This window comes from Citrus clementina, unplaced genomic scaffold, assembly GCF_000493195.1.
Source record: "Citrus clementina cultivar Clemenules unplaced genomic scaffold, Citrus_clementina_v1.0 scaffold_5, whole genome shotgun sequence".
Lineage (NCBI taxonomy): Eukaryota > Viridiplantae > Streptophyta > Magnoliopsida > Sapindales > Rutaceae > Citrus > Citrus x clementina.
The window spans coordinates 20,323,323-20,330,768 of record NW_006262201.1 but is presented as its reverse complement, the minus strand read 5'-3'; the positions used below and the strand labels follow the sequence as shown (position 1 = coordinate 20,330,768).

The following is a 7,446-nucleotide window of genomic DNA, read 5'->3' as shown; positions in this document are numbered from 1 at the left end:
CATTCACTTTGAAATATGCCTGACGAGGAGGAAACCTTACAAAAAAAAGTATTTACATAAAAAATTAATAATCTAAAATTTTTAAATAGTTTTAAAGGATTTTTTTTATTATATACGTGAATTCATTTGGCCGTTTACTCTATCATTGTACACAATTGCAGTTTGATAACCTGCGGTTTGAGCATTCCGAATTTTAGTATCATAATTACACACGCCACGAATTATTAAAATAAAGTCGGTTGTTCCATTAGAAGCAGCAACAAGGTTGCTTAATATGGAACAACTGTTTGGAAGATCCGCTACATGGAGAGCTCCACATATGCCCTCCTTATTAACGTCTAAAGGAAAAGAAAAGTAAAGAACAAAAAAATTATTCGACAATATATTACATTTTTCCAAAGAAACAAACAAATTATGGAGGAGGTAAAACTAAAATTTTACCGTAAGTGGCAGAAATGTCGGGAAAGTGCACAGATGAAGGCTTCTAAATAATAAATGCAGACATTAGTGAAAAAAAAAGTAGAGGTAGATAATAAAGATAACAAAGTGACCCATCTTTCTCTCTTCGCTTATGTTGATTGACTGATTCAAAATTAAGTGGTAGTGTTAAAGATTTACGTGGATTAGTGGTTAGTGAGTTGTTTTATTTGTTGCTCGAATCATGGGATTATGGTCTAGTAGTGTGTTCATGTTTTTTTAGCTAAAGTCATTAGTCTTTTACTTGTATTTAAGAATTAGTGTACTTTCTCTACAAAACAATGCAGCAGATTTCATATTTCATATTTCAAAATTGTCTCTCAATTATTCTATTTAGAAAATTGTCTCTCTCTTCCTAACAAATTTGGTATCAGAGCATATTGAGAGAGAGTGTGCGTGTGTGAAAGACACAAGAAGAAAAAAATACACAGAAGCAAGTGAGAACAAAGCAAGCTTTTGAAGTTCCAGAACAATGGCAGCTAATGGCGTGAATTCTTCATTTCAACCCCTTTTTCCAGTTTTTAAAGGGGTGAACTACCATTTCTGGAGTCTTAAAATGAAGACTCTCTTCAAGTCTCAAGAATTATGGGACTTGTTGGAAACTGGGTTTATAGACTCGGAACCCGACGAACCTAGCCAGCAGCTACGGGAGGCTCGCAAGAGGGACTCTAAGGCACTCTTTATGATCCAACAAGCTCTCGATGATGAAGTATTTCCCACAATTTCCGCAGCAACCACTTCTCGTGAGGCATGGGAATTTTTGAAGAAAGAGTATCTGGGAGACGAGATGTTAATCTCTGTGAAATTGCAAACCCTTCATCGTGATTTTGAAACTTTAGTTATGCAAGAGAAAGAGTCAGTGCAAGAGTTCTTGACTAGAGTGTCGGGAATTGTTAATCATATGAAGTCTTATGGTGAAAATGTGAGCACTGAAACTATTATGAATAAGGTTTTGAGGAGTCTACCAAAAGATTTGATCATGTTGTGGCCGCAATCGAAGAGTCAAAGGATTTGTTTGACTATTCGTTTGATGAATTGATGTGTTCTTTGCTAGATCATTAAGACAGGCTTAATCGATCAACTGTAAAGACAGAGGAGAAGGTTTTCAGGTGAAGGGGGAGTCTTCTTACAAGGAAAAATCAGAGGATTCAAGAGGCAGAGGTAGAGGTAGAGGTGGATCAGATTTTTCTTCTGTTACATAGTCTTGTAATGCATCAGACTCAACTCTAGCTTCTACTTCTCCTTACACTGTGTTTTTTGTTCATGAGATACAAGCTCTCTTAGCAACTACACCTACTGATGATCATCCTAGTATCTCATCTTCTGTTATTGATGAGGTAAGCTCACCTATGTCTTCACCTATTAATGCTACTAATAACTAATCCCCTGCTTACACAAACCAAAACACTACACCTGTTGTTTCTTCACCCTCACACTCTTCACCTCACATTTTACCACTACCACCACCTATTGGTCATCCTATGATCATAAGGTCTAAGGCTGGAATTTATAAAACCAAGTCTTACCTTGCTGTTTTACTTGTCAAACCAACTTAACCTACATCAATATCTCAAGCTTTAACTGATCCAAAGTGGTTTCAAGCTATGCAAGTAGAATATCAAGCTCTTCAAGTAAATAATACTTGGGAATTAGTCTTACCAACTGCACCGGTTAAAGTAGTAGGTAACAAATGGGTTTTTCGTATTAAATACAACTCATATGGTTATATCTCTCACTACAAAGCCAGACTTGTAGCAAAAAGGTTTCATTAAACGCAAGGTGTGGACTATAATAAAACATTTAGTCCATTTGTAAAAGCTTCCACCGTCAGAATTATACTAAGTCTAGCAGTCATGAACAAATGGTCACTTAGGCAGGTAGATGTCAATAATGCTTTCTTCATTGGCATTTTAGTTAAAGATGTATATATAGAGCAGCTTGAGGGATTTGTTGATTATGTCAAGCCTTATCATATATATTAGCTAAAGAAGGCTTTCTATGGTCTTAAACAAGCTTCTAGAGCTTGGTTTGATCGACTGAAGACAACAATGGTGCAATAGTGGGGTTTCATGAGTTCTAAGTCAGATAATTCCTCATTTTTTAAAAAAGTAACTAGTCATGTGCTTTTAGTGCTAGTCTATGTAGAAGACATAATCATTACTACCTTAAGCTCTCTTCTTGTTCAACAAATTGTTTTAGATATACAACACACCTTTGCCTTAAAGGATTTAGGGGAACTGAACTATGTTCTTGGAATTGAAGTAACTAAAACAATCAATGGTCTCCATTTATTTCAGGCTAAATATGTTGTTGATCTTTTATCCAAGCGTAATATGGCTACATGCAGTCTTGTACCAACTTCCATGGCAACGGGGCAGTATCTCACCAAGGATTTAGGTACAACAATTGCAAATACTTTAGAATATAGAAGTTTAGTTATTGTTAGGAAGCTTACAAAAGGCTGCTGAGATACCTAAAGGGTACTATTGATTTTGGGTTACATTTTTATTGTTGTGGTAGCATGCAAGTCAACTATTTCAGTGACTCAGATTGGTCATGTGATAGAGATGATAGAATGTTAGTGGCTGGATATACAGTATATCTAGGTCCAAATTTAACAACATGGTCTTCAAAGAAGCAACTAGTGGTCTCAAGATCAAGCACATAGGCTGAGTACAAGGCATTAGCTCTAGCCACTTCAGAAGTTATTTAAATTCAATCTTTGCTTGATGAATTGCATGTTCCACTCGCTAGAGTGCCTATCATGTAGTGTGACAATCAAGGAGCAATATATTTGGCTTATAACCCATGCATCATGCTAAAACTAAGCATGTAGAGTTAGATATTCATTTCATTAGAGAAAAGGTAGTTGGAAAGAAGATTGAAGTGTCTTATTCCTAGTGAAGACCAAACAACAGATATTCTCACCAAGCCTTTAACATTTGGGCAATTTCATTATCTAAGAAGCAAGCTAAACGTCAACTCTAGACAGTTTAGCTTGAGTGGGGATGTTAGTGATTATAGTAAAGCATAATAAGCTCTGTAGTCCAGCTTATATCAGATTGGTTCTCTGCTGATGACTAAGCATAGTTAATTAAGCCAACTCAGCATGGTGTTGAAATCGTTAAAATTCATTAAGCATGTAACAAAATTGGTTTTAGTTGAGAGATGCTTCTAAAAATACAACCGATGTAATCATTTTAGTCATGATGAAATAACAAGAAGTTTCCGGATATTTCTGTTCTTAATTCCCTTTTCTTTTTTTTCATTTTCTGGCTGGCCAAACATCATTTATTAATATTTCTTTCACTCCTCCTCCTCTACTCTTCCAAATCATTTTGCCAATTTTATCAATCTTTTTCTCTCACAAAAACAAATCAGACGTCTACAATAAACAACCAAACCAAAAGCTAATTGTGAAGTAGCTAAAGCGATGACAGCAGCTGGGCAGCTTCGAGGTGATGGCTAGAGGTTGTAGTGGGGAAGATACGAGGCAGCAATTTGACCATAAATCAATCAGCGGATTAATGATCTCTGGCATTTGTAATGCGACAATGACTTGAGTAACTTGCGGCTACTTAGTTTTGGGATTTTAAGGGAAATAAATTAAATTAGGTTCACACTTTATATGTATATATATTTGTGTGTGTGTGTTCCAATTTAGAATTTTAAAGTGCAGGAAAGTTGGAAAAAATATATAAATCATGTGATTTAAGCGCTTTCATTTTTGAACCTTTTACACTCCACCATTTAAAAATTTCCTGAACTTTTCCTGCATTTTAAAATCCTAAACCAGAATATATATATATATATATATATACACATATAATAATATTAGTGTAATTTTTTGCTAAGGTTTCACGAAAAAGATTTTGGGTAAAAATTATATGGTCAATGGTGATAGTTTCATATTTAATGCTACTAATTTATGCTTTATTTTTTATTTTCTCCAAATTTTACAAGTGACATGATAATCAAGTTTATAGACTTCTCAAATATTTAATTGATTTAATAATAAATTTAATCTCATCCGTTAGATTTCATATTGTTGAATCCAACGGTGAGCATCTACCACTACATCACGTATAAAGTACTCATGCCCCATATATTGAGATTGAAAAGAAGCAAACCTTAATAAAGATTAACATGCTGGCTGAGTCAGTAGCGTGCTCCATTTTTATTTTCTCCTAAACAAATATCAACTCCAATGCATAGTATGAAATAGAGATGAACAAACCAAGTAAATAATTGATATGCCAAGATAGAAGTGATCGTTCTCTAGAGCTTTAATTTGTTGGTAGGCCCCTGCAGATAGTTAAGATTTCCTTTCAGTGAAATTACATACTTTGCTTTTCATATTTTGTTTGTTCTTTCGATTTTGTTTTGACAACCCGCTACTTTTTTAATTTGTTATTCCATTTGTGAATATCTGTTCTCAAATGATGGTCGGTTATTAGTTCCACGTGGCCATTTTTACAAATTATTTTTATATATGACAGGAAAATGAATACTCATCATCAAAAAATTGCATGAACAAATGTTCAATTTGATTATTATAAAAAATAAATAAATTTCATTAATAGATTTATGGGTATGTTAATGTTAGGGACTTGATGAGATCATCATATAATTGACTAAAAATTTCAAAAGAACAACAACAAGAATTAATGAGTCAATTAAATTTTTTAAATAATAATAATAATAAAGAGTAGAAGTAAAGAATGTTATTTGCAATCACCAAATTGAAAAACAACGATTTTTCTTTTTTCATCTTCTCTTTTATAAGTAGTGAAAATAGTAATAGAATATGTCAATATGAGAGCTAATAACTGTTTTCATTTGTTGGAAAATATTGCGGCTTGAAGAGATGAGCTCAAGTTACAATATTAGTATTATAGAAAAAATAAATAATTTAAAAATAATTGTAACCTATTTGTTAACCGTTTAAGGGGTGGAAAATGTCTGTTGAACAACTGTAACTGCCCTTAGAGTTTGAAATAATTTCACTTGAATAACATATTTTATTTTAAAATCACTTTTCAACCCTACTTTAAATTTGTAATATGACAATCTTTTCTAAATAAATCTTTTAAAATCTATTACTATTCAAGTATAAGATATAATATCTAGTAGGTTATCTAACATAAATCAAATAAATAAATTAGAATTGTAAGATGTATATATGATATAATGCCATTAAACAAAACAATTACATATATATACTTAACTGAATGTTATAATTACATTAATAAACTTATGGGTAAGATTGTCTGTAACTTAAAATACTTGATCACCTGTGTTTTAATCAAATTCAATATCGCATGTTAAAGCACTCGTTTTTTAGTTCACGAACCACAAGTTCGACGACTTGGAACAGTTGAGATGGAAGGATGCATCATGGATGGAAATTCAAAGAAATGTGGAGCTGTTTCTGGATTCACAACCGTCATTAACGCCATTTCTCTGTCTCGACTTGTTATGGAGAAGAATCCTCATATTTATCTCGCTTTTGATGGTGCAGAGGCTTTTGCAAGGGAGCAAGGTGTCGAAACTGTAGATTCTAGTCATTTTATTACTATTGAAAGACTGAAGCAGGCAAAAGAAGCCAAAAGGGTCCAGATAGATTATTCACAGCCCATTCAAAAGGATGTTGAAAAAGAACTTCCAGCTGCAAATGGTGATAGCCAACTTGGCTGTTGATAATCAGGGAAATTTAGCCGCTGCCACTTCTACTGGTGGAATGGTTAACAAAATGGTGGGCAGGATTGGGGATACACCCATCATAGGTTCACGAACGTATGCTAATAAACTCTGTGCTGTTTCTGCTACTGGCAAAGGTGAAGCAATTATTCGTCATACTGTTGCAAGGGATGTGCAGCTCTTATGGAGTTCAAAGGTCTCTCTCTCAAGGAAGCATCAGCTTATGTAGTAGAGGAATGTGTTCCAAGAGGCAATGTTGGGTTAATTGTCGTGTCTGCATCAGGCGAAGTCACCATGCCTTTCAACACAACAGGTAAGTTTCGAGCTTGTGCTACTGAAGATGGATATTCCCAGATCGGAAGATGGGCTTATGTGTAAAAATAAGTGATCTGGTTCTGCTTCAGTTGCTCCAGTCGGTTAGGGAGCCACAAAGGTAACTTTGATTAATTCATGGCAATTCGCTGGTCACCAATTTGATGTTTCCAATACACAGTGTAATGTGATCGAACAACTTGTATTATCTTTAAGCATTTTCATTTCGAGGGAATCTTGATCATGGAACTTCCTTAAATAAGCCTGAACTCTACGGTGCTAGATAAGTTGTAGCATCCATGGATGGGGAAAGGTTAATTTGATCTTGCACTTTGTTGGTGGTGATTGACAGAGAACAACAAACAATCATAACATCTATTTATATGCATGAAGCAATGACTACATGAATCATATAGGCAAACATATGGTGAAATATATCAAACAGTTGTTAATGTCGTATCAAAAACAAAATTATTTATTAAAGCACTCGTTATTGTGCATAATATTAAGGACTATTTAATAATTAATCATAAAATATATATTATATTTAACACTCGTATAGCATGCCTACTTCATGAATTATTGTTTATGTTGCGGTTAATATTCTTACATAGTAGTAAATTTTAGTTTTACAAGCCTGTATATTTTCATCTTATTTTTTAATATCACTTTATTAATTTCATTAAAATTAAATATAACATATATTCCCAATAAGTTTTAGTTTATGAATCATGAAAGATTATTTTAATGATACTGTTTGATTGTAATTATAAAATCTCATGTTACTAAGAGTCATTACTTTTATTATGGCAGTTAACATTTACGGGTGGGCACGGCTTGGTTCGAGATTGAACAAAACCGATTAAAATAGGTTATTTTATAAAAAGAACTGAATATGAACCGATCCATTCAGTTCGGTTCAGCTCGATTCGGTTTTTTCGGTTATGGATCCATTGG

At 33.7% G+C, this 7,446-nt stretch overlaps 1 pseudogene; it reads left to right on the top strand.

Moving 5' to 3' along the window:
• The first annotated feature begins 5,827 nt into the window (after window positions 1-5,827).
• Window positions 5,828-6,555, top strand: LOC18040425 (annotated as a pseudogene).
• The last annotated feature ends 891 nt before the right edge of the window (window positions 6,556-7,446 follow it).